Source organism: Euprymna scolopes, chromosome 7, assembly GCF_053919585.1.
Source record: "Euprymna scolopes isolate OS-2025 chromosome 7, ASM5391958v1, whole genome shotgun sequence".
Taxonomy (NCBI): domain Eukaryota; kingdom Metazoa; phylum Mollusca; class Cephalopoda; order Sepiida; family Sepiolidae; genus Euprymna; species Euprymna scolopes.
Genome location: NC_136488.1, coordinates 103,306,627 through 103,334,107, shown reverse-complemented (window position 1 = coordinate 103,334,107; position 27,481 = coordinate 103,306,627). Strand labels below are relative to the sequence as shown.

The window sequence follows — 27,481 nt, the reverse complement described above, 5'->3', positions numbered from 1 at the left end:
ACCGGAAAGTGACAAACAATCAATATTGTGAACTATTTGATCACATATTTGGGAGAAAATGACAAGTATTTGTTGACATTGGACTTGGTGATTACTATACTATGATCTACAGGGAAGCAGTTCCGCTGTTATATGTCATGCAGATTGGAAACCCTTATAAAAATCCGAGTCAATGGGACTTCCATCTAACGCCAGGCACACGGACGAGGAAAGAACGTATTTTTCCGTTGTGGTAGTGAACGATTTTTGCTTCGGGTGTCTAACAAGAAAGGAACCAGTAATTGAAGCCTAATCGAGAATCTTCGATGAATATGACAATAGAATAAAACGACTAAAATGTAACTTCGGTAAGAAAGTGGCTATAGAGAATAGAATAGATCACCCTTCACAAGATGATGTTATTCTGTACGATTTGATAATAAATTAATCGAAAGTTGATTAAAATGTAATTATTCACTCGTGTCTGGTCGTCTTATCAACAAATCCTATTAGTTTAGTTGTCCTTCTTATACATACTTGATTATTTTGTGCAATCTGTACTATTATGAATAATATAGATGGAAATGTATTCTGTATAGATAAGACATATTAACTTTGTTGCTAGTCGGACAACATAAAACACTGGCCAATATTCAACATGGTTACGGGCTCATCAGATGCTAAGTGTAGTATCTTTTCTGGTATTACACATAATATTTTTAGCCTCATTCAGTGCAGAAGAAATCCCTCTAGACTGAGGCAAATGTAATTGTTTTATAACCAACAGAGTCCTTTTCTGAGGAACTGAAGAAACAGTTGGATTCGTGCATGCATACGTTTATTCACAAATAAACAGTTTGTTGAACACAAACATAAAAGGAGTATATGAAACCTGTAATGTTTTACACAATATTAGAAACAAGCGAATCATGCGACACAAATATAGAAGAGGATACACTACGGTCCCAGATGTAATAATAAAGTATACATGTTGCGATATCAGGACCATGCGCGAGTAATAACTAAACTTAGCATAACTAAATGTTACTTATATTTTGCTGTGCCGCATGTTTCTTTGAGTCGATGCGACTGCTATCAGAATATGTACAGACACTTTCTATCTCCCGTAATAAAATCATCTATGAGCAGTTTTTATATATGATACAGTAGCTAATCCTAAGTCATACACCAAAAAATCATACCAACTGTACTTTTGTTTCTCGCGACATCACACTAGCACCACAGACTATTCCATAGTCTATTCCAAGAATATTTATTTACTCCTAAAATTTATCAATAAATTTCAATAGACATTTTCAATAGACATTTGTTTAAAAATTGAATGCACGTTTAGAAATATTTTTAGAACTTCTAAATTTATCTGTAAATGCAGACTGTTTTATATAATAATGTTATACCTGCTTATTGAGTAGTGTTATTACAGCACTTGATGATATAGATTTTGATATTTACCCAGCGTCTACTACCTTGTAAACTATGTTTTTGAGCAAAAAATAATTCGTTTTTCACTAATGCTGAGTAATATTTGATAACTTTTTTTGTGGATTACCAATAAAAAGTCACTTAGTTAAAAATGTCTATGCAATGCTTTTTTTATGTTAAGTTATGCCAGTTTCTTAAAATTTATAAAATATTTATCGAGTTAAAAAATCCTTTAAACTTACGTGAGATTCGAACTCGATTATTGCACCTGTCAAAAATCTCGTATTTAATTTTCAATATTTGACGATTTTGATATCGTAAAACCTATGCCTTTGTAATGTGTATTTTTCTCGGCCCCTATGTATTGTTCATAACTTTATGTGCATATATATATATATATATATATATATATATATATATATATATATATATATATGTTCATAACTTTATGTGCATATATACATATACATATATATATTAAAAAGTTTGACTCATGTCAAAATTTCAAGTGTTTAGACCTAAACTTGGCGGAGGAGTTTGATAGAGTCTGCAAAGGTCAACTCTTTCAACTGTAACCTCTTGACAGCTAAATTTTCACCTAAAACTTATTAAAAAGCTTGCTACATGTCTAAATGCCCTTTATGTAAAACTTCAAATGTTTAGACAAAAAATTGGCTGATTAGTTTGCTAGAGACCGCAAGGGTAAAATATTTTGACTTTGACCCTCTTAGCAGCCAAATTTTCGGCCAAAAATAGATTAAAAAGCTTGCCCTATCTCTGAATACACTGTATGTACAATTTAAAATGTTTAGACCAAAAATTGGCTGAGAGGTCAAATAAAAAAAATGACCCCAATATTGACCCCCTAACATTTATTGTTTTGGGCTCAAATGAAGTTAAAATGTTTGATCCGTGTCCAAGTAACCTACATCTAAATTTAAAGTGTTTAGACCCAAAATTGGCGAAGAAGTTTGGTAGAGTTTTCAAAGGTCAAATCGTTTGACTTTGACCCCTTGACAGCCAAATTTCTGGCCGAAAACTGATTAAAAATCTTAATAACACTTATATCAAATCTCGAGTCTGTAGACAAAAATTGTCAGAGTAATTTGATAGGGAAATATACACACGCAGACAATTTCAAAGTCTTGCTTCCGTATAATTTTATTTATGGTTGAAGATTAAGAAATTTTCTAAATTTACAAAGACTGTGAAAATATAGACAATAAATCTGGCACTGGATAAATGAAAACAAAGCCCCCCCCCGAAAAAAAAACAACAAAAAATAGATGACATAAACACAATATCGAATTATATGTTAATTTTTTTACCATTTACTACTTTTACCTTAATTTAAGAGTGTAGACCGATGTGATCCTAATATTTCGAGACATAAACTCTTTATCGAAAGTTCCTGAGAAACGTTTAGATAAAAGTCGACGTCTAGAACATAAAAGAAATATGCCAGTGCATAGAAAGAGCCACACAGTGGATGTTTTTTTGTATTACGCTGCTTCATTATAATTAGGATAACTACAAAAATTAGTTCGTAAATGATGTGCCTTGATTTCTAATAAGGTGATATCATTTGCTATTTTTATTATTATTTTGGTCTGTTTACACCGAACCGAGCAAAATTCTCATCCTGGTCTTTCTAAAGCATCATTAGTTTGTTGCTTTGTACATATTTGATGAGCTTCATTTCAGAATAGAAACACAAACGACTGTCACCATAGAAATAAGTAAGACAAAAAGGTTTGTTTACTTTGTCTGTTTTATGACCGACCAAACCAAATAACATAAATAACATAACAAATAAATCAGGCCAAAAAATTGTTGGCATAAATATTTAACGTATAGCGATATCTTATCCAATTGAAGAATTTAAATACAATCTGACTCATCGATATTTGTTTCTGCCTAACCGTTTTGCTATTCCATCTCTCCAGGAATGTTGTTTTCATAATACTAACATGTCTTTGGCTTCAGTTTATTTAAATAAAATGATTCCAGTTAGGAAGATTGAGAAATTTCACTCATGTCTATGGAAAAGAATGATTCGTAATTTTCGGAAGACAATTAAAGAAAGTAATTCAACAGATCCGACACCTAGAAAACGGTACCAATTATCTATAACTATAATTTATAAATCAAGATCGAGAGAGCTGATAATTCTATTTAAAACAAACACTTAAATTTAAGTTGAAGCATACTTAGTCTGCGTCTTCGCCGAAAGTCAGATTTTGATTTAAAAGGATGACTTAACTTACTTGAAACATTCCGTTTAACAATTTAACAATTTAAAGGAGGATGTTGAAAACGCAGACATATGCATGTTTGTTAGAAAGAGTACTGAAAATTGGATGAAAACATTTCATTGGGTTTGTTTTTGATAAATTTAGAATATTACGTGGCTTCAATTTTTATTTTGTCAACCAGAGACATATGTATGGTGACCATATAACATGATATTTTTGAAAACAAATATCCAATTCTCAATTGTTTAGATTGTATTTAACTTCAGAACTTGAGTTAAACGAAATATAAAACTGAAAGCAAATAATATTTAAAATAATCAATGAGAAAAAGATCAACGAAAATAAATGGTTAGTATTCAATTTGAATTGATACGACTCGTAGATTTTGTTTATTGATTCAGTGGCTCCAAGATCCTCGTCTGACATTGAGAAACGAATAGAAATATCATTATCTAAAGACACTTCATGGTTGATAGTTCTAACATTTTGATATCTTGCAATAGACACAAGATTTTAAATAAATCAACAGTTATATTTATAAGCGCTGACATTTCACTCTCCGAGAAAATTTTTTTCTGAAAATGTATCTAACCTATCAAATTGTATTAAAATGTTTCCCTTTTTGAAATCAAAAACATATAAAAGTAATTTGTATTGTAGCTGTATTAATAAAAATGTTCATCACTTGCAAATTATATAAAATCGATATAAAAAAAATCTTAAAATGATTTTTATTATATACGAGGTGCCTTCAATAATTTTCTCGACATTTTTTGTAGGGGCACTTTTATTGATAGTACATACATAAAACTTTAGTCCCTTCGAAATAAACTCCTCCATCTGCAATGCATTTGTTAAACCGTTCCAACAACTTCTGGGAGGCCTCATGGACTTTCTCATGTTTGAATGTGTCAATGACCCTCGTCATATCCTCTTCCATTTCCTCAATTATTTCATAACAACAGTCTCTAAGGTTTTCCTTGAGCTTAGAGAATAACTAAAAGTTACAGGGAGCAAGGTCTGAACTATAGGGAGAGTAAGGAACTGTCTTGATGCCCATCTTAGTCAAATAATCTGTGATATTCTCTGAACATTCTTGGGAAAACTTTGCTCAATTCTTTCACATCGTCAGTTCATCGCGAATAATTATGAGTACAATTCTCACACTGGCATCGAACCGTGCACTGATTGTTTCTATAGATGCACGACGGTTCTTATCTATGAAATTCTTTATTTCTTCAATAAACTCCAATGTTCTGACTTCCTTACTCCTCCCACACCTCTCACCATCACTGAATCTCTTATGCCACTCAAAAACTGACGATCGATTCATGCAAGATAGTCCAAAAACAGTCTGACGCATTCCACATGTTTCTGTGGCATTTTCCCAAATGTAAAACAGAAATTTATTGCATATCCTTCTTCTAAAGTGTTTTCACGTCCAAATTGCATCTTTTGAAATTCACCAGCTTTGACAATCAGCCTTTAGAAGTGTGTATTCCACTTCTTGCTGTAGCTGTTCATTTAAACCTGAAGTCATAAAAATTATTCAGTCATCTTATAAGATATATATAGCAATAACATAATGAACTTTCAAGAGTTGACGACAATTGTAAATGCTTAGACTTGACTGTACTGTTTAAATGATAGTATCTTGAAACTTATTGAAGACATCTAGTACTTTTGAACAAGATAGAAAGCAAAAATGAAATTCAGCTTTTAAGTCATTCAGACAGTTTTTTCCACAATTAATCGAGTTTTTTTAACTATAAAAGGGGAAATAGTCATTTTTGAATAAACAATGCTGTCAATATGAAAAGAAAACTTTCAAAGATTATATGAAGCTTTTACAAAATATATAAAACTAGCAAGGCCACCCGGCGTTGTTTGGGATCGTATAAGGCAACGAGAAAAATTTTGAACATACCTGTTATTCTTAGAGGAAGTTTTTATGTCTGTGTATCATTTGGCATCATGAGCAAAAGAATATTTTACTTATCCTAGGACGGCTATTACACAACATATGTATGGAATAATTGTACCTTCCCTAGGACAAGAAATTTACCGCAGGTATGTGGAAAAAATTCCTTACCCAGGGCGGGTAATGTACAACACATATTTAAAATTATTTACATAATTTTCTGTTGTACTAAATTTTCCGTATATCACAGGTAAGAGTGTGTTTGCTTTTATATCAGAGTGTTATAGTGAAGAAACATCGAATTTTTTTTATATAAATGTTATACTACTCGAACATATTACACGCTTTTCGATTTTGATAACTTATGTACGTCACAGATAAGAATTTCTTTGTTTTTCATATGGGTACTTCACTGTACAAGTACCTTATTTCTTATTGGGTAGGATACTGTAGAAGTACCTTTTTCTAATGTAAAAACGAAAAACTCGATACTTTTAAGTAATTTTCTGTTGTGCTAAATTTTCTGTGTATCTAGAGTAAAAATTTGTGTGTTTTTCATCTGGGTGCTATAGTGAAGAAACACCTTATTTCTCATTTAAAGGTCATGCTATTCGAATATATAACGTGATTTTCGGTTTTAATAACTTTTATGAACTTCACAGGTAGGATTTTCTTTGTTTTTTCATATGAGTACTATACTGCACAAGTACCTTATTTCTTGGGTAGGAAAATGTACAAATTCTTTATTTCTAATATATAGATGAAACTACTCCATGATTTTACATAGTTTTCTGTTGTGCGAACTTTTCCGTATGTCATAAGTGAGAGTTTGTTTTTATATTAGAGTGCTATATTAAAGAAGCACCTTACTTCTTATATAAATGGCATACTACTCGAATGTATTACATAATTTTCGGTTTGGATTACTTTTATGTACGCCACAGGTAAGATTTCCTTTGTTTTTCATATGGGTACTATACTGTACAAGTACATTATTTCTCGAGTAGGATACTGTACAAGTACCTTTTTTCTAATTTAAAAATGAAAGAAACCGATACTTATATGTAATTTTCTGTTGGGCTAAATTTTCTATACGCCAGGGGTAAGAATTTGCTTGTTATGTTTTATCTGGGTGCTATAGTGAAGAAGCACCTTATTCCTCATATATAATTCATACTACTCAAATATTAAACGTGATTTTCGGTTTTGATAACTTTTATGTATGTCACAGGTAAGATTTTCTTTGTTTTTTTTTCATATGAGTACTATACTACACGAGTACCTTATTACTTTGATAGAATTTCTTGTACACATAAAACATTAAAAAGTAAGTGATCATTGTATGTGATTTTTGGAATATGACATCTATACAAACATACAAACATATATAATACATTTAATTTATAATGATCAGTTAATTAGTATAGGAGTTAATCAAATACATAAAAATATACAAACATATGCACATAATTAAAATTCATAATGATCGGTTACTTAGTTTAGGAGTGGATCCCAGACATACAAATATATAATCATATACACATAATTAAAATTCATAATGATCGGTTACTTAGTTTAGGAGTGGATCCCAGACATACAAATATATAATATATACACATAATTAAAATTCATAATGATCGGTTAATTAGTTTAGGAATGAATCCAATACCTAGAAATATGTAAGCATATACACGTAATTAAAATTCATAATGATCGGTTACTTAGTTTAGGAGTGGATCCCAGACATACAAATATATAATATATACACATAATTAAAATTCATAATGATCGGTTACTTAGTTTAGGAGTGGATCCCAGACATACAAATATATAATATATACACATAATTAAAATTCATAATGATCGGTTAATTAGTTTAGGAATGAATCCAATACCTAGAAATATGTAAGCATATACACGTAATTAAAATTCATAATGATAAGTTAATTAGTTCGAATGAATCCAATACATAAAAATATATAAACATATACACATAATTAAAATTCATAATAATCGGATAATTAGTTTAGGAGTGATTCCAATACATAAAAATATATAAACATATACGTATAATTAAAATTCATAATGACCGGTTAATTAGTTTAGGGGTGGATCCAATACATACAAATGCATAATCATATAAACATATTTCAAATTCATAATGATCCGTCAATTAATTTAGGAGTGAATCCAAGACATAAAACTATATAAGCATATACACATAATCAATATTCATAATGATCGGTTAATTAGTTTAGGAGTAAATCTAATACAAATCCCATTACTTGATCGATTTACGTGATTTTTGGAATGTACAAAAAAAGCCTATATATCATATATTTTTTTTAATATGGCATTTTCGTTACGTAAATCAAAAACATTCTTTTGTATTTTTTAAATAAAAGTGTTTACATGTATTTATTACATTTAAAAATCAAGAATATCGGAATGTGTAAAAAAAAAAGGTGAATGATGGAGATCGAAACCGCAACACGTGTGTTAGTAATCGGTCACGCTATCCGTTGCACCAAAGGGAGAACTACTTTAAGAACGTTGTGAAATATCTTAATAAATACATTTCTTCTGTTACTCGATGTATGCATGCGCAAGATGACGCCATTGTACTATACTCGTCAAGGTGTTATTGCTTTCAAGTTGGAACCCTTTTTTGAAGCCCTTAGCAATTATTTTAATCGATTAAACACCTCTAATAAAATACTGCACCCAAAATGCAATCTTTTGTCCTATTGCACGCCGTCCAACGATCATCCGTCTAGAAGGAGATACAATTTGAACAAAAACGGAGACAGACACATACAACTACATAGTGAGATTCATATATTAGACTAAATAACAAATTTGACTGAAGAAACTTAATCAGTATGAACTGTTTTGAATAAATATTCAAAATTAATAATTCGGAATAATATGGATTATTTGAATTATTTACACAACGTTTCGGCCGATGTAACTTCCGACTTTCTCCAGATGTATCTTGTCGAACCCGAGAATCTTACTGTCAAACATGAGAATCTTTCTGCCACATTCTGAAATTTGTATGGAATTTCAAACCGAACCTTTATTTAATTTACAAGATATCATGCTATCGCTTCCCTCGACATGACCGAGTAAAAGTCTTAAGCAATTCGTAATTCTACTCTTGAACCTCTAACCTCTGAAAAAGTGTCACTTACAACTGAATTTTACCTAATATTTTATCCGATACTCCTCAGATCCTTGTAGACAAATTTAGTATAAATCTTTTGAGCCTTTTTTACTTACTTTACATACTTATCAATTAATTACTACTTATCAATTAATTACTACTTATCAATTAATTACTACTTATTAATTATAGATCATTACTTATTACTAAAGATTATATATATGTAAATATTATTTCATAGATGAATTTATTTTTTTCTAGATGAGAACACTAGCCTTAATAATTCAAATTATCAATCTTTATCAAAAATATTCAGAAACATAACTGCCGAAATAATATTCATCTACAAAATTCAATTTTGACCGTTTCCAATATACGCATATAATTCAAATGTCCTTTCTGTTACAATACAGAACCGCCAGTTGAAATAAATTTGATGGGTCACATTTTCTTCCAGAATAAAAATTTATTGGAACAATGAAAGAGATGTGTTTGCAGTTAAAAGATATCTTCTGACTGGAAATCTTACAGTAAAACATTACAAAGCTTAAATCTCTTGGTTTGTTATCGATATGACCTCGCGATATCTGTATTTAGACAACTAAAAGCAAATTTATTAGGCAAGAAGTATATATCCAGACATTTGAAGTTAAAACTTGACAATGCATTGATAGTTTCTATTGCTGGATATACAAGTGAAATGAGAATGTGAGGACACCATTGTCTTTGAAATGTTTAAGATATGTTGCAATGACTTTGCGTAATATACGAAGGAAGTCAGCCATCAAGGACGTTGTTTGAACAACAAAAAACAAAAACAACATATTAACATGGGTTGGACATGGGTTACAGGCTACCAGATTTAAGATATAAAAAAAATTATACAAAGAGAGTAATCATCAAAGCGATGCGCCGACCAGATTAGAGTTGAAACTGGCATGCCTGTTACGGATCAAATAATGGAGTAGACTAGACTAGACGCTTAAGTCTTTTCATGCAACTATACCAGAGATAACTCCGAAATAACACGAGTCTTTTTCTCTTCTTGTCTCGGTATTGTTTATTTATTTCTATTAGTTTTGATCAATATAGTATATATCTATTTCAATATTTTAATTTATTTATCGATTTCTCGATTTACGTCTATTTCAAGCTGTATTTGGCTCTTTTCATTAGTTTCTATCTATCTATCTATCTGTCTATCTATCTATTAATCTATTAATCTATCAATATATCTATCTATCTATCTATCTATCTATCTATCTATCTAGTATTATATTAAGAATGAATTAATCAGTAGTTGTTTACTACGATTTTAATCACGCAAAATACATATTAAAATAATCCTTGATTTTGGGATCGAGTTATGTTTTAGACTCAATTTTAATTCTTCAAATATGTCGTAATTTGCAATATAATCAGTAAATCATCCATCTCTTGCCAAATTTCAATCTATTACCTTCATCCTCCCTCACTTTATATTCTCACCACTCTTATTTTATAGTGTTCACTCTTTTATCCACTCTCACTTATGTAAAACTATTCTCTCTGTTTATTTATACTAAATTATATTAAACTAACTATAAAAGAGTAGTTTAATGAAGTCCATTCTAAGTAATAAGAAATGTTACCACAAATACTGTTTAACTCATAACTGAGTAGCCGAAGAAATTATTTGGATAGAGACAGAAAGAGAGGAATGGAAACGCAGATTAAATTTAGATTTTTTAAGTAAAACATTAACTGGCTTTACAAACTCCCATTTTCCTAATTCAAAGAATCTAACCTTAGCTCAATGGCTGATCCAACAGATAACATTATTTTTAGTCTATTTCTATATACCACATTTATCGACATTATTTTGTATTTCAATGTATATATATATATATACTCCTATAAATTTGGGGTTTTTGTGTAGTGATATTCATATTAAAACCATTTTGTCTATTTATTTAAACAAAATACAACTTTGTTATATATGAGTCGTGGAATTGCATTCATCTGCAAAAGACTAAGCTAATTTGCATATGCTCTTAACCATTTATTTTAATTAATTCTCTATTCGTTTTTTTCAGTTTTCTTATGGGATGATAATCTTTAGTTAATTATGACGTGTAATTATATGTATGCAGATATTCTACATGATTTATACTTACGTAATATTTGTGTAAAAACGTTATAGTAAACACAAACCTCTTTCTATATATATTTATGTATGCGTATATACATTGGTTTAAAACACTTGCCTTCCAATTTCCCACGTCAGTTTTTGGTCAACAGACATGAAACTTAATATATACGGTATTCGAACTCATGCAAAACTTTATATTTGGGGTTTAGCCGGGGAAAATCGGCGCAAAACTGTGAAGATAAAAAAAAAAATGGAATTTGCCAGGTGAAGGGTGAACGACAGCATTACAATTATGCATGCATAACGCAACAGCTATTGGTTCATGTTTTAATTTTTAGCCTTGTAGCAAGCATGTCTTAATAGCTCAGGCATTAACGTCAAAGGAGATCCGTAATGGTACAGAAGCCATTTTTTTTAAATTTTTAAATCATTACTATATATTGGGTCCAATATAATATAATAATAAATACGAAATCTGCATTCATCAAAATAACATATTAAAGCGTATTTTACAACCGGACAATGCCTAGCGGCCGCCTAGTTTATATATATATATATATATATATATATATATATATATATATATATATATATATATATATATATATATATATATATAGTAGCGTCCAAAAGTTAAGGAACGGTCGATCATTTTTTTTAATGGCTTCTAACTTTATCTAGGAAAAAGAAAAAAAAAATTGGTGAATTTCCCAATGTTTAATAATGGTAGTTGAAGAAAATTTTTTTTTTAATTTTTGATTTTAATACATATTAGTTTTTTTTTACATATAAATAAATTTAGTTAAATTACAGGCGTCCAAAAGTTAAGGAACGAGGGAAATTCATTATGAAAAAATAAAGAATCCTTTCAGTATTTAGTGAAAAACCCCTTGTTTTCAATCACACTATGGAATCTTTTGCTGCAAGACAGAACCAAGCGTTCACATGTTATAGGTGAAATATTATTCCAGGATGTTTTTATACATTCCCATAAATCATCAAGATTTTTTGGGGTTTTTCTGTGATCTTATCACCAATAATTTTCCAAACATTTTCAATTGGATTCAGGTCTGGGCTCTGAGCTGGCCAATCTATAACGCAAATATTGGATCTATTTAGCTCTTCTAAAACTATTTTTGCTTTATGGCATGGTGCGTTGTCTTGCATAAAGATATCAGAATTAGAAACATTAGCTACCACATGTTCTCTAATCAATTCTCTGTACATTCGGGCATAAACTTTTCCATGAATTCTCACAAGGGGCCAGTTCCTTTTGAAGATGTCATGCCCCATACCATTATACTGCCGCATTCAAATTTTACTGTACTTTTAACGCACTGAGGGGACAGTCTTTCTGCATTTTTCTTCTGACATGTGGTCTTTTGTCTGATCCGAAAAGATTAAATTTAGATTCATCAGTAAAATGAACCTTTTCCCATTTTTTTCTTCTCAAAACAAATGTTTTTCGGCGAATAACAATCTGGCCTTTTTATTCTTAATAGAAATTAAAGGCTTTGAGCATGGACTTCTTGAAAATAATCCAACTTCGTTTAAACTTCGTGAGATCGTTTGTCGGGAAATCTTGTGTCCAGTTTCGGATGTAAAATCCCGGGATATCGAAGCCGCAGTTTTAAAGCGATCAGAACGAGATGATCGAGTGATTTTTCTATCCTCCCTTTTAGTTGTTATTCGGGGTCGACCCGATTTTTTCTTTTCAGTCAATGGTAAACCTTCTTTTCTATTTTCAATAATCCGAAAAACAACGCTTTTAGACCTTTTCAATATTTTAGCAATGTCCCCTATGGACTTTTTTTCATCATAATGGTCACAAATAAGCTGTTTTTCTTGTACAGATAGCCTTTTTCGAATATTCGGAGTCGACATTTTGTTGTTGTTAATAAAATTGTTAACGTTTGTATAAATTTTCTGCGTTCCTAAACTTTTGGACGCCTGTAGTTTTATTAAATTTATTCATATGTAAAAAACTAATATGTATTAAAAATGAAAAAAAAAATGTTTTATTTAACTACCATTATTATACATTGGAAAATTCACCCAATTTTTTTTCCTTTTTTACAGATAAAGTTAGAAGCCATTCAAAAATACAAGTGGAAAGAAAAAAAATGGAAAAAGGTTCATTTTATGGGAATGTATAAAAACATCCTGGAATAATATTTCACCTATAACATGTGAACGCTTGGTTCTGTCTTGCAGCAAAAGATGCCATAGTGTGATTGAAAACAAGGGGTTTTTCACTAAATACTGAAAGGATTCTTTATTTTTTCATAATGAATTTCCCTCGTTCCTTAACTTTTGGACGCCTGTAATTTAATTAAATTTATTTATATGTAAAAAAACTAATATGTATTAAAATCAAAAATTAAATTTTTTTTTCTTTAACTACCATTATTAAACATTGGAAAATTCACCAAAATTTTTTTTTTCTTTTTCCTAGATAAAGTTAGAAGCAATTAAAAAAATGATCGACCGTTCCTTAACTTTTGGACGCTACTATATATATATATATATATATATATATATATATATATATATATATATATATATATATATATATATATATATATATATATATATTGATTACTTTTATCACGATTTCTATGAATGTATGTATGGTATGTATGTATGTACCTATCTATCCTTTTCTCGGCATTTGTCTAGCTTTATCGATATCAGTATATATGAGGCAATTAATGCCACGTTTTTAGGAAAGCAATCAGGTAACCAGATCTAAATAAGACGCAGGGTACAAATATTGATTTTTCTCATAAATGACAGCCAAGAAGCCTCCGGCCATTATGCATTGTTCACTTGTTGCGAAATTGCTGTCACCAAAGAAACAGTTGAATTAATTAGCAACAAATACCCCCACAAAACAAAACTAAACCAAAATTTAAAAAAAAATGATTTCTCTCTTCCAGTCTGAAAGGGAGAAATCATTTTTTTACCAATTAGTCATCCTTATGTTTTAAAAATAATTTTACCATCCATTTTCAAAAACATTGATCTGAACTCTTTCTTTCCGCTTACTCTAGTTTGGTATGTCTTATGTTTTCCTTATTTTTACATATTCTTCTTTTGTTTATAATTTAATTTAATCATTAACAAACAAACAAATTTGAATAGTTTTATTCTTGCTTAGGTTTTTTCACTTCTAGTGTTTCTGTGTCGTTTAGTCTATGTATTTCTTACTAAACTTGTTACGAATGTATCTTGATTTATTCCTGTTCAGTTTTATGCAAAAACACATTGGAGATTTTCTCCTCAGTAGTCCGTGCTACTCAAAATGGACCTCCTACTCACCGGATCATAATCGTCTTTATTTTTGTCTGTGGAATCATTTGAAAGGTAATGTTTATCAGACAAATTCCATATTATTTTTGAACAAAAAAGCCATCTCAACCAAAAGCAGTCGGATGGAGATGTTCTTGTAACAAAGATATGCACATTTGGAACATAATGTTAAACAATGATAAATCAAAGCTCTTGTACATTTTTTTATATGGGGAGTCATCGCTTATCAATGACCGAATGCCACTCGAGGATAAGTGTTAATAAGCATCACATGAACCGGTGTGTCACTGTGCATTTGATGGATGATAGGCAGTGGTGAAAATTCGTTAGATTTTGATTATTTAAGACGACGTCTCAATAAGAATTTGTTTAATTAGACTTAAAAGCTACCATCTTGTAGTCAGCTGACATGTAGTCCCGTGGTATTGTGTCTCATAACCGGGTAGTTCCAGAAAATAATCTTTGCTCATGGAATTGTCGTTTAGTTTTAGGTACAGGTAAGAAGTAGAGAAAATTGTGTACAGCGCTTATAAATAAACAAGTTTTTATTGTAAATGCTTTATAGGAGACAATAGATTGAAGCTCAGCAGCGCAACTGCCATTAAAATAACGATAGAGTACAGATAGACTCGCATCGTATCTTCCGTAAGAAAGAGGTAGAAAGGTAGAGAAAATGACATCTCCGTCTAGATTCAGAAGCATTCTTGACTATAGTTTGTTTGGGAAAAATAATGCTTATCAAAACAATTCCTACACTATTCCTGAACTGAAGAGAAGCATCATAGACCAAATCATTCGTATTCAGGCGTGCTTGCAACGCAAATGTTCACATTTGAAGCATATAATTGATCGTCGATACATTGTACATTCATGACTAAACCTAGGATGACAAATAAGGTATAGGCATTGCAGGAAGGATTGACCTTTTTTATGGATAGATCTTTTAATTTGGATCATTTTGTAATTCTTAACCACAAGTGATAATAAGGCATATCCGGAGAATATTAAATAGTGTTTTTCGCATTCTTCTCAATTGGTATACGTCAACTTAATTTCTAATTTGCCCCACACAAAACATTCTATTTTCTTGCTAAACTCCCCAGGCAGGAATACTTCTTTTCTATCACGTACTTCTTCTCGTGACATAACTATCGGTACACGTAAACCTTTTTAATTTGATCTAAAATAAAACATTCTATTTTTTGCTAAAGTCTCAAAAGGTAGGAAATCTGCCCCCTCACGACTTCATCCGATTATTTAGCTATTAGTACACTTCAACTTAACTTTTAACTTGATATCTAATGGAAAACTCCATCTTTTTGCATAAATTAACTTTTGAAGAATTTTCCATTTTTTAACTTATTTTTAACCATTCATCACCTAATCGTGCTACGACACTTTCCTGCTATATATAAAGTATTGACAATTAAAATCTTTCCATAAATAAGAATATGGAGACAAAAAGAACAAAATAACTAAATTTGCACGGCTGCTATTATTACAACTAGTGAAAGACAACTACAACGTGTTATTAAAAGAGGCTGACAACTGTTTTGTGTTTACAATACAACGCCAACCAGTTGTTTACAATGGGAACCGAAGATGATCCCGTGAAATATTACAAGTCACTTATTTATTACCATGGCAATGGTGCAGTATCTATTTATGAAACGCACGAGAAAAATTGTTTTGTTTCTAGCAGTAAAAATATACAAGAAAATCGATATAAAACTCCGATATTATTGTAAATTTAAACACTCCGCTATACTTCGTTGAATTTGAGATTCTGCTTTTTATATGATTACGCGTGAACATCTTGAAGATCATAACGGAAGAAAAATAATGAATTAATTTAGAGTTTAGGTTTTGCATATAAAGTAAAATAAAATGATCCCTCATTTTCGAGACATTCTCGTGGGAACCAAGTTTTGCTTGCGATGGAAAAAGATCCAGTACATGTTTTCGGGGGGAGGGAGCAGCGATCGGATCTATATTTTTGCGATTACCCACGGTTTTATAATCTTACCATTCAGACTTGGGGTTAGTGTTAAAAATTTGATTCACTGCTTTTAAAATGCAATAGCGCGGAAATGGAGGATCATTACAAGGGAAACCGATCACTGTACTTTAAATTCTGAAATACTTGTTGCTTATTTTTAATATTTTCTTCTTTATGGCAAGCGTTTAGAGTGTCCAGACTTAATTTTTTAAAAAAGGTTTTTCATTGTTTTTTTTTATTTCTAGTGGTGATGGATGGGGTTATTCAATGTAAAGTGACAATCGACAAATTTACCAAAACTACAGATCTAATAAGTTGTTTTTAATATCCACCATTTTTTTCTACAACATCCAATATAATTGTGGTGCAGATTACATGTATTTGTTAACACCGGAAATAATCCACATCAATTTTCATACATTAATAAGCGTGACTGATGAAGTCTATTATAATTACAACTGTGTTGTGATTCGCTGACATTAAGTTAGATGTACACTTAATGTCAGGAAACCGACGCAGGGGAAGTCTTTTATTTTACAATGAAAAAAAAAAAACAAACAAACTTTTAAATACATCTTATTTTGTTTATCAATAATGCGATATAAAAAAGATCGATGGGTTCTAAAGATTGATAACATTATCTTATCAAGTCATCTTTTGTAGCTCAGTCAAAACTTATTCTGCCATATTTGTAAGTGTAAAGTCAACGAAGGCCAACCTATAAACGATGGATAGGATCATGTTAAAAGAGTTAAGGATTATATCAATGAGAAAAATCCTGTCTAATCTCAAGCAATCTAAACAGTTATCCGTCCAGGCAACGAATGAAGCTGAAAATACCTGCCACGTCCACCACATAGCTACGGCCCTGAACTGCAATTCTTGATGTCCTTTTTGTAAGCATGACCTGCCTGACATTTGCATTTGTATACATGTAATGAAAAAAATGTGAAATTGATAGCATGTCGCACCAGAACTCATATTTAATACAATTAATTTATATAAAAATACTCACTTTATTACTATGCCTCATTTTGGTATTTAAGCAAATAAGATAAGAAAAATCTCTAATTGAAAAATAATCAATCATAATATAACGTACCACACGAATACTTAGTAAGAACGTATCAGAGTAATATAAGAGTTTGTCACTAATCCCTATGAGGGTGGCTGCGCTTGTAATTGTGTGACAAGGGTTGCGTAATCTCCACCCACACCTCTCCTGCATAAGTACTTCATAATTCCAGTGACAAAGAGAAATATAGGAAATTGGAAACAATACCGAGGTAAGAAATCATACACTCTGTACCTAGTATTTCCAAATGGTCACCCATTTTAGTACTGACTAGGCTCAGCGTTGTTTAACTTCGGTGATCTAACACAAAACGGTATGTCAACGTGCATTTGATCTAGAATGAGCCACCTCATTCAAATGTCATCTATAAATTAATTAACAAAATACAGATTTTTCTGCAATACAATCACATCTGGTACAATCACATCTGGTACAATCACAGCCGGTACAATTCAACTTAAATCCATGCTTACTAAGTTTCCGCTCCACATATACAAAATTCTTTGCTTTATCCCCCTTCAATGACATGAGGAACACTTTGGTGATCGTCTCATTTGTAGGTGCGAATTCTGAATGGGCTTCACACTCAGGACAACAGTCTCTGTTTTATCCATGATGTTATCTGAAAGATAAGGTCTATCAAAACAGTTCTCAGACTTTTCTATAAGCATAATATGGCAGTCACAAATCAAATCCTAGCAATGATAAGGGAGGAGGAGTGCGCCAGAGTTCTCGACGATTGGACACGTTGAATACAGGTGTTCTTATCACCAAACGGCAATAAAATATAAACTGTTGGACATTCAAGTACGAAGGTAAAAAATGGTAACTCAAATCCGATAACGACATGAAGAGTCCATGAGAAACCGATGAAACCATCACCGACAAAACGAAAAATAAAAGTATTCTTATTTGTTATTCTGACCAGCATCGACCACAGTACAAGCTTAAATTCTAGTCAGTTCTCGATATAACAAATTACATATGTGCCCAGCGCTTATTAAGGATCTTTGGTGAGTTTAGAGCCACCTTGTAACTGCCGTTACTATCAGGCTCATTCATGGTCTCATAGCAAAGGTTAAATAAAAGAGTCGTAGCTGAACATTTTCGTTCATGATGCGTCACGGCACAATAGATGGTTTTCTACTGGCGTGCTAATATATGCGCTCGAATTAGTTACCCATAAAAATGATTTATTATCATAATCGACTCCTTTAGATCCGTTGTATTATTTTAGCTAACATGATTTGTAGTCAACCACCTCAGCAAAAAATAGCCTCCACAGTGACATCGTTTCCGTTCTGCTTGATTCACTAGAGCTACAGCAAAGGATTACCGAATCACTCGACGGAGGCTTCTTTTTCAGGGCAATTACCTTTGACATATAAATGACCTTTATTAGGGTAGGGTATAAAGGTCTATTCCACAAAATCTCAAGCTACGGTATAGCTGGAAATGGCTTTTCAATTATTAAATCATTTCTATCTGATAGGTTCATAAGAGTAATGACTGATGTGCAGAAATCAGAAGCTCAGAGTATTAATACTGGAGTCTCTCAGAGGTTCATCCTGGGCTCAACACTCTTCCTGATCTACATCAATGATCTCCCAAATCACATCATAAGATCATTTGTAGACATTTATGGTGACGACACTACTATGTATTGCCACACTTCAAAGGCCGTAAACGACTAAGTTCTCTCTGATTCTTTCTTCTCTGATCTTGATCACGTGGTTCAATAGGGAAAGAGGTGGCTGGTTAATTTTAATGTATCTAACACCAAGCTTCTATCTTAAAATCATCATCGCTCTGATCCCCGTCTGGAATTAATTGAAATAAATGGCTCGTCTTGGGGAGGCTTCATGTTTTACAAGCTTTTGGATCTGACCTTTACTTTTGATCTGAAATAGAACACGCACATCAAATCCGTTGCTAAGACTGCCGGAAAAATGGTGGGATCATTCTATCGCTCCAGTAGATATCTCACTGTATAAGAGCTAAGTACGTCCAAGGATGGAGTACTGTTATCACATCTGAACAAGAGCAGATAGAAGCAGCTTATCCTGCTTTGAGAGAGTTCAAAATAGACTTCCAAGCTTAATGGGGGAATGCCCTTTTCTCTTCCTTGCAACCACTTTCCCACAGAAGAGACGTTGCGAGCCTGTTTCTGCTTTATCGTTATTTTCATAGCAAGTGCTTGTTTGAACTTCAATCTATGCCCCCTGGACTGAAGTTCACGAACAACACTCCTTTACCTGAAACCACTGTCAATAATTTCCCAACTCTGTGCCTGAAACTAAACGTAAATTCCATGAACAAAGTTTTTTTCTTAGAACTGCACGTCTATGGAACTATTTTCCGTTTTCCTGCTTTCCAACTGACTACAATATGATCATCTTTAAATTCAATCTGAACAAGATCTTGATTAGCCATCCCCTTAAGTAATCCAATTTACCAAATTTCCACTACTAACGATTACTACGACATTTTCCCATTGGCTATTATACACTCATCAACCCTTATCCTCGAGTGGCCTCCGCGCCTTGATAAGTGGTAACTTCTTTGTAAAAGAAAACATGTTGCCAAACCAAGAAAGTATGTCAATCTCGAGAGATGCATTAACAAAGTACAAAACAGACTTTGAAATCTGGTTAGTATTATTTTATTTATTTTTTTCGGTGATGGTCACAAAGTACGTGTTCAATTTAGTTTTTTTAATACATTTTCACCCCAAACAAGGCACATTGCCACTTTGGTGTAGGGGGCTACTATCAGGGGTAACGTCTACTGGGATATTATGTGGGGATTTGGGCAGCAAGATGTCTGTTCACATTAGACTTGAACTTCTGCACGTCAGTACAGTTGGGGAAGCAGGGGACTGGAAGGGAATTCCAAAGTCTAGCGGTTCTGGGGAAGAAACTACTGGAGTAGAAAGATCTTTTACATCTAGGGATCTCTACTCTGTGGCAGTGAGATTTAGCTGCCTGTCGGATTTGTTGACGGTGTTTACGTCGTGAGGGCACAAGTGATTGCAGTTTGTCAGAGCATTCTCCATTAAAATACTTGTAAAACAGGCAGAGAGATTCAACATTTCGTCGATGGGACAGAGGCTGAAGCTTAGATGCCAGTTCAGGGCCTATCAGATTAGCGACTCTCTTTTGAACCTTGTCTAGGAGCGAGAGACTAGTAGCAGATGCACCAGCCCAAATATGACAGCAATACTCCATACATGGGCGAATGGTGGCCTTATAGAGGTACAGGATACTTTCGGGTGTTAGTAATTTTCTAGCACGGTAGAGAGAGCCTACCCTCTTTGGAGCGGCCCTGACAATGCTTTCAATGTAATTGTTCCAACTCATGTTTTCTGTGAACGTTAGGCCAAGGAGTTTGAAAGATGTACTCTCAGATAAAGTGTTGTTAGCCATTGCTATTGGTGGCAAAGAAGGTTTCTTGTAATTATTGAAGGAAACTAGTTTAGTCTTGGCGGCATTGAACGTGACCATCCATTTTTGTCCCCATTCCACTACATATTGGAGGTCATCCTCTAGTGTTTCTGCCAATTCTTTAGATATGTGTTCATTTGTTTTCCTGTCGTGCCTGTTATAGAGGGTGGTGTAATCAGCATGTATACCCATCTCAGAGGCAATTTTGTCGGGGAGGTCATTTATGAATATTAGGAACAACAGAGGTCCAAGGATAGACCCTTGGGGCACTCCCGCATTTATATCATATTGTTTAGATGTACGACCGTCGAGGACAACCTGGATTTTTCTCTTATCTAAGAAGGATTTAATTATGTTTAGAATTCTACCAGTGATACCGTATGATCTAATTTTCCTGAGGAGACCCTCATGCCATACCCTGTCAAAAGCCTTAGATATATCTAGAGCTACCGCTCTGCCCTTCTCGGCTTTGTCCAGTGAGTGGTATATACGTTCAGAGATTACAGTTAGGATGTCTGCTGTGGTACGGGCTTGTCTAAATCCATATTGTTGGCCAGTCAGAAGTTTAGTATCTGTAAGGTGATGGACTAGAGCATGGTTTATTAAGGTCTCAAATATTTTGGAAAAAGGTGGGAGGAGGCTAATGGGGCGATAATTTAATGGGTCAGTTCTTTCGCCAGAATTCTTGAATACTTGTACCACAGAAGCAGTTTTCCAACAGCCCGGAAAGCAAGATTCATTAAGCCATTTGTTGTAGAGTTTGGAGAGAACTGGAGCTACTTCAGCTGAGCACTTTTCCTAAACCTTTTTTGTACTTCAGTTTACATAATGTCTTTCGTATATTAAACGGAAACCCACTTTCCAAATCTTTAAATGTACAGTCTGTCATGATAGTTGAGGGTCTAATCGATGGTTTAAACAATGCTAACCATAGCCTTTGGATTTCACCTTTTCAGTTTGTCATACTTTATTTTCCGGCGGTTATAATCGATTACAGGCATAACTTTCAGGTTAAAAAAAATTAACAACAAAAAAATAATTGGTGGACCTGAACAATGCTTCCCCTACCATTTGATTTTTTATTTTTCACTTATTTGTAAATTTTGTAAATTATTCAGGCATTCTACTATGGTGAACACCCACTTTTTAGCCCTCCCGTTGTTAATGCTGCCACTACCATTTAGATTTTTCATTTTCAATTTTTCGAAAATTTATACGAGGCTTATAAGAGATTACACGCTTAGCTTACACATTAAAAAATACCTTGGAAAAATGTATACACCTTGTCAACAGAAAAGGGAAAGATTTAAGCCTGTAATATGATAATCGTCGGAAAAAATTACGATAAAGTGAAAAGGAACAAATTAAAGGCTACCGGAATCATTGTTCAGTTCCGCCGCAGTGGTTTTTTGTTTGCTTCTTTTTCTTCTGACACAGAATAAATGCACTTGGTTATAATTACTTTTTAGTCCATTCTTTTATTTTCATTATAGATTACAGGCGGACAGTAACACCTGCTGTCTTTTAGGCCACATTATCCTAATTCTTTAGGTGAAAGAACAGAATAATCACACCCCCATGTTAAGAATGGGTTCATAGATACTATTTTACTGGGTCCACAGTGGCCCCCACAAACAACCGTAGTTTAATTGTTTTTTTTAATTTCCTTTTTTATAAAGGGAGCAGCATACTTCTATCGGGCGAAGCTGGTACACGGGCCCTGCTAGTTAATGATAAGGACTTAGGATTTTACGAAGTATGTACATATCATCGACGTTTACGTGCGTGCACCAATCCTTTAAAATATTTATTGCTTAATATAACTAAAATTTTGATGGAAATCAATTCATTCACGAACAGGCAGTATTTCTATATCGAAGCTAGTCAGAAATCGAACCTTAAACATCCGAGTTGATTGCCGTTAATACTATCAATTAAGATAACTGTATAAGCGCTGGGAAATTGTATCAACAAGTCTATTTATATAAACCACTTCCTCATCGTGCTTAATCTGTTTCGTTACAAAAAGCTTTGTAAGAAAAAAAGTTATCACTCATCAAGATAAAATAGTCATCCACGGAAATACTGATTATTTCTCTTCTAATTATATAAAATAATAAAATAATTGATCAGAACTAGATTATAAATTCCAAAATCCATAATGATCAATTCTTCGTTATCAATAACTACAGATAGAAACATGTATATATATATATATATATATATATATATATATATATATATATATATATATATATATATATATATATATATAATTATCAATATATATATATATATGAATATATATAGATATCAATATATATATATATATCAATATATATAGTGATATGTATATAGTGCTATATATATATACACATACATGCATATATATATATATATATATATATATATATATATATATATATATATAATGATTAATTATCATCCAGGCCTGAAGGTGTCTTTAATTCACACTCATAATGATTCATTTATTTATGAAAATGAAGTTACCTACAAAGCAAATTAACTGCCAATGAAACACGTTTGCAGTTTTATAAATCAATATTCCCACTCCCCATCAAAGTTATGGTGTCTTTAATCTTCATAATATTAATATTTAAAATATGTATTATGTAATTTACTAGCACTAGATAAAATAATTATTTAATAAATTTTCACGATTTACTCGCGAGAAAATTTTTCGATCCACTGGAAATAACGAAACAAGTTCCGTAACCTTATCAAAGTGTAGTATCTTTCCGGCAGATACTGCAAGCAAGACCATATGTGGGAGCAGCCCCACATATAAGACCTTGGTCAATGGAGGGGCAACCCTTCATACCAATTGTCACTATCCAGCTCCCCTACTCCCCGAGGTCCTGGATATGACGTTAAACTATATCCAGTGGTGAGAGGGCTTGCGGGCTTTGGGGAGTGTGGAGCCACCCTTTAATTGCCATTGTTCCCAGGTCCACTCTGACCCGGAGTGGTAGTACCTGTTAGGATCCCAACTATGGGTTAAATAGAAACTGACTTGAAAACAACAAATATATTCTATTAAAAAAAATCTTTCTTCAAAATCTTTGGATTCGGCATTAAATAACCTGAAAAGGGTTGATATGCCATCAAACAACCATCCAACCAACCAACCTACTCCCCGGGGAGTTGGTCCCCATTTATCCTTCACTCCTCACATTAAAAATCGGCCTTGTGCATAATTTGCTCGGTGGGGGAGCAAATAAATACCCTTTTCTTTGCCTTTTGACCAAGATCAAAGTGTAGTATCTGTCTTACTACATGCTGTACTTATTGTGATATAAAGTGGGGGATCACTTTTCTGTATTAATTGAATATAAAATGATCACCCACTTTACAACCAGTCAGTCTCAAAGCCATTCAAGTCATTCTCCAGATCATTCAAGTTGTTTTTGAAGGATTCCAGTTATTTTATTAAGCATTCAAGTCATTCTTAAGGTCATTCAATTTATTCTTAAGGTCATTAATTCATTAACGTTATTCTAAGTCATTTACTTTTTATTTATTTAAGTCATTTCAGCCCGTTTTCCGGTCATTTTAGTTTATCTTTAAGTATTTCATGTCAATCCTACATTCACGCATTCATTCATTACACTAGACCACGCGACTAATGGCTATCAGCCTTGTTCAGCGAGAATTGTCGTTTTCTCTAATCATTTCTCATGAAAAACACGAAGCGTTTCAAATAGTAAATCATAATGAAAAAGAGATTAACACAAAGACATTGTTTTATGCTTCAAATATCACAGATTATTTTTCAAAATGCACTTGTGGAAACATACATAGAATACTAAACTAATCTCTCTCTCGCTCTCTAGTGTATATGTATATATATGTGTATGTGGAACTGAGTGTCTATATACATACATATATAAAATCGTATACATTGTTATGTATTTAATTGCATTTTGTTGATGCTATTGTTTGTGCAGATTATATTTCTAAACAAGCAATTATTTAGTCTGCGGGGATAGCAAAGAATACAACAAAATAAAAAGTGAAACCGTGGCATTCTGCTTTTTCATGGACTAACTATTCTCATGATAAGTAATATTATCCCCGCAAATATAAACACCAACAAAAAACAGTTTATTATACAACATACAATATGCTGCCGGAAATAAATTTTCAATATAAACACACACACAAGCAAACATACATATATATGAATATATATGTGGTAGTGTGTATACGGGTATATCTCTGTATTCACGTTTGCGTACATACATATTTGTATACGTGTGCATATATATGTTTGGATAGGTTCATTTTATTACTAACTATTGCAACGTTCAACAGATGATAACATTAATGTAACACTCTGATATCTATCGGTATCTCATGTATGGATTAAGTTTTAGCCACAGGAAAATATCCTTTGATCACTGACAACTTACACAGAAGTAAAATGAAAGGAAATACATACGCCGAAATGTACATACACACATGTGCATAGGTTTTCAAACACTGATAGGACGCGAAGAAAGAGAAAAAAAAAGCAACCCAAGAAAAGTTATATATCACTTGTTAATCACAACGGAAATCATGAGATTATAGTAATTGCTTTTTCTCGCCGTTCACCGTTTCCAAGAAACATCATTTTCAACTTCTTGAATTTTAGTTTGCCACCATCATTGTGACAGAGTGACATGGACTTTGATAACGGACACCTGTCAGCTTGCAAACAGAAAGAAGGCAATTTAATATCAGGATAAGGAATCAAGACTTACTTAAATATATATTTACAAGTTAAGTATGGTTCTGCTCGATCTCAAAAGCTTATTCTCTCAGGCCTTATCCCGCCATTCGGGAGGAGGATCGATTTGTTGGTAATGAATGCCAACGAGCCCGATTCAACCTATTTTTGTGACATTTCGTAGTGTCCCTCCGGGCGAACTGTACTTTTTCACTGCGCACATTAAACTGATTTCATAACTAAACTTGCTATATAGTTAGGTGCGGATTATTAAATACTAGTTAACGAACCCAGTTTAGTCTGTGAGAGCGTATAAACGGCTAAATGGACATTATTCCAGACTATGGTTCAAATTCTAGCAGATCTGTTATGCGTAATTATACGTTTAGGAAGACATGAGTGAATATTCCCCAGTTATCAATTAAAAACAACCCGTGTCTAAGGAATCGTTTTGAGTATACATTGTGTTTCAGCATAAAATAAATCACAAACATTTTTTTACATAACGAGTGCCGTTGTTTTAATAGAATAGTTTAAGCGACGTCATAAAAGTTAGAGGTGACCTTAAAACGGAAATCACTGAAACTACGTTATTTCCGGACACTTCTACCAAAAAGACATGAAATTGGGTCCTTCTCTACTGGAGGGCAGCGGGCGCACAAAGTGTAACTAAGTGTATCAGAATGATTCATTGATCTATCTAATCTTTTTGAATTTTCCTCACACGCGTACGAATGTTATCATGCTTCCTAGTGATTTCTCTGACCGTTCTTCTCTTTGTAATAAACTTTCTTTTGTAAGCATCGATAATTTTCACCCCAAACAAGGCACAGTGCCACTTTGAAGCAGGGGGCTACTATCAGGGACTTAATTAGCGGGGTCATTATGAAGGGAGATGAGTAGAAAGATGTTTGTTAACATTACACTTGAACTTTTGCATATCAGTGCAGTTGGGAAAACAGAATCCCGGAAGGGAGTTCCAAAGACCCGCAGTTCTGGGGAAGAAACTATTGGAGTAAAAGGCTTTCTTGCACCTAGGGATCTCTACTGTAAAGGGATGAGAAACTTTGTCTAGGGTAGTTACGTCGGGGAGGTAAAAATGTTTGCAGTTCGTCAGAGCATTCACCATTAAAGTATTTGTAGAACATCTCGTCGATGGGACAGAGGTATACGAAGCAGTAAAAAGCAACAATAAAATCAACACTACTACTACTAGTTCTAATAATAATAATAATAATAATAATGATGATGATGATGATGGTAATGATAAATCAACAGAACAACCACACCCTACAGAAACAAAACTCTATTAGTTAAAAAAATCCACGAGAATAAATGAAAGGTTAATTAAAACCATGGGAAGATGAATCCATGAAGCAGACTTGCCAGAATAGATCACCAAACGTAGAACCACACTGATACAAAAAAGACACTGAAAAGAGAATCACTCTAACAACTATAGGTCCGGCAACTCCATACCAACCACATGGAAAATCTCAACAGCACAATTGAGCGAACAAATATAGCACTTCCCTAATAATTGTGGACTACTTTCCAAGGAATAGAAAAGATGCTGAAAAGGGAAAAGAAGAACATATAATATATTATACATAGATCAAAGCATCCTCGGGACGTACAGAATACCAGATAAAATTAACAATTTAATTGAAAAAGCAATGAGAACATGAACACTTGAACTGACAGTTGAAAGACAATACATAACTGAGATGAAAATACAAGGGTGCATTTCCAAGAGAATTCCCTATCACTACTACTATTCAAAGTTTACTAATACAGACTAAAGTTTAAGCAATTATGTATATGGACGACGTGAAACTTTTCATAAGAAAGAAAAAGGAACTAAATACATTAATAAATACAACCAGAATCTTCAGCCAGGGCACACTGCTAGTTATAAGAAGAGTAAAACTAGAGGCAGCGGCGTGTATGGAACTACCCAACTAAGAGGAAATGAGTGCACTATGTGAATATGTCACCTACAAATAGTTGGAAGTTCTGAAAATA

At 32.8% G+C, this 27,481-nt stretch overlaps 1 protein-coding gene across 1 annotated transcript in view; it reads left to right on the top strand.

Moving 5' to 3' along the window:
• The window catches only part of LOC145279867 (uncharacterized), a 106,600-nt gene that overhangs the window by 13,198 nt on the left and 65,921 nt on the right, over positions 1-27,481 (top strand). The window lies entirely within an intron of this gene.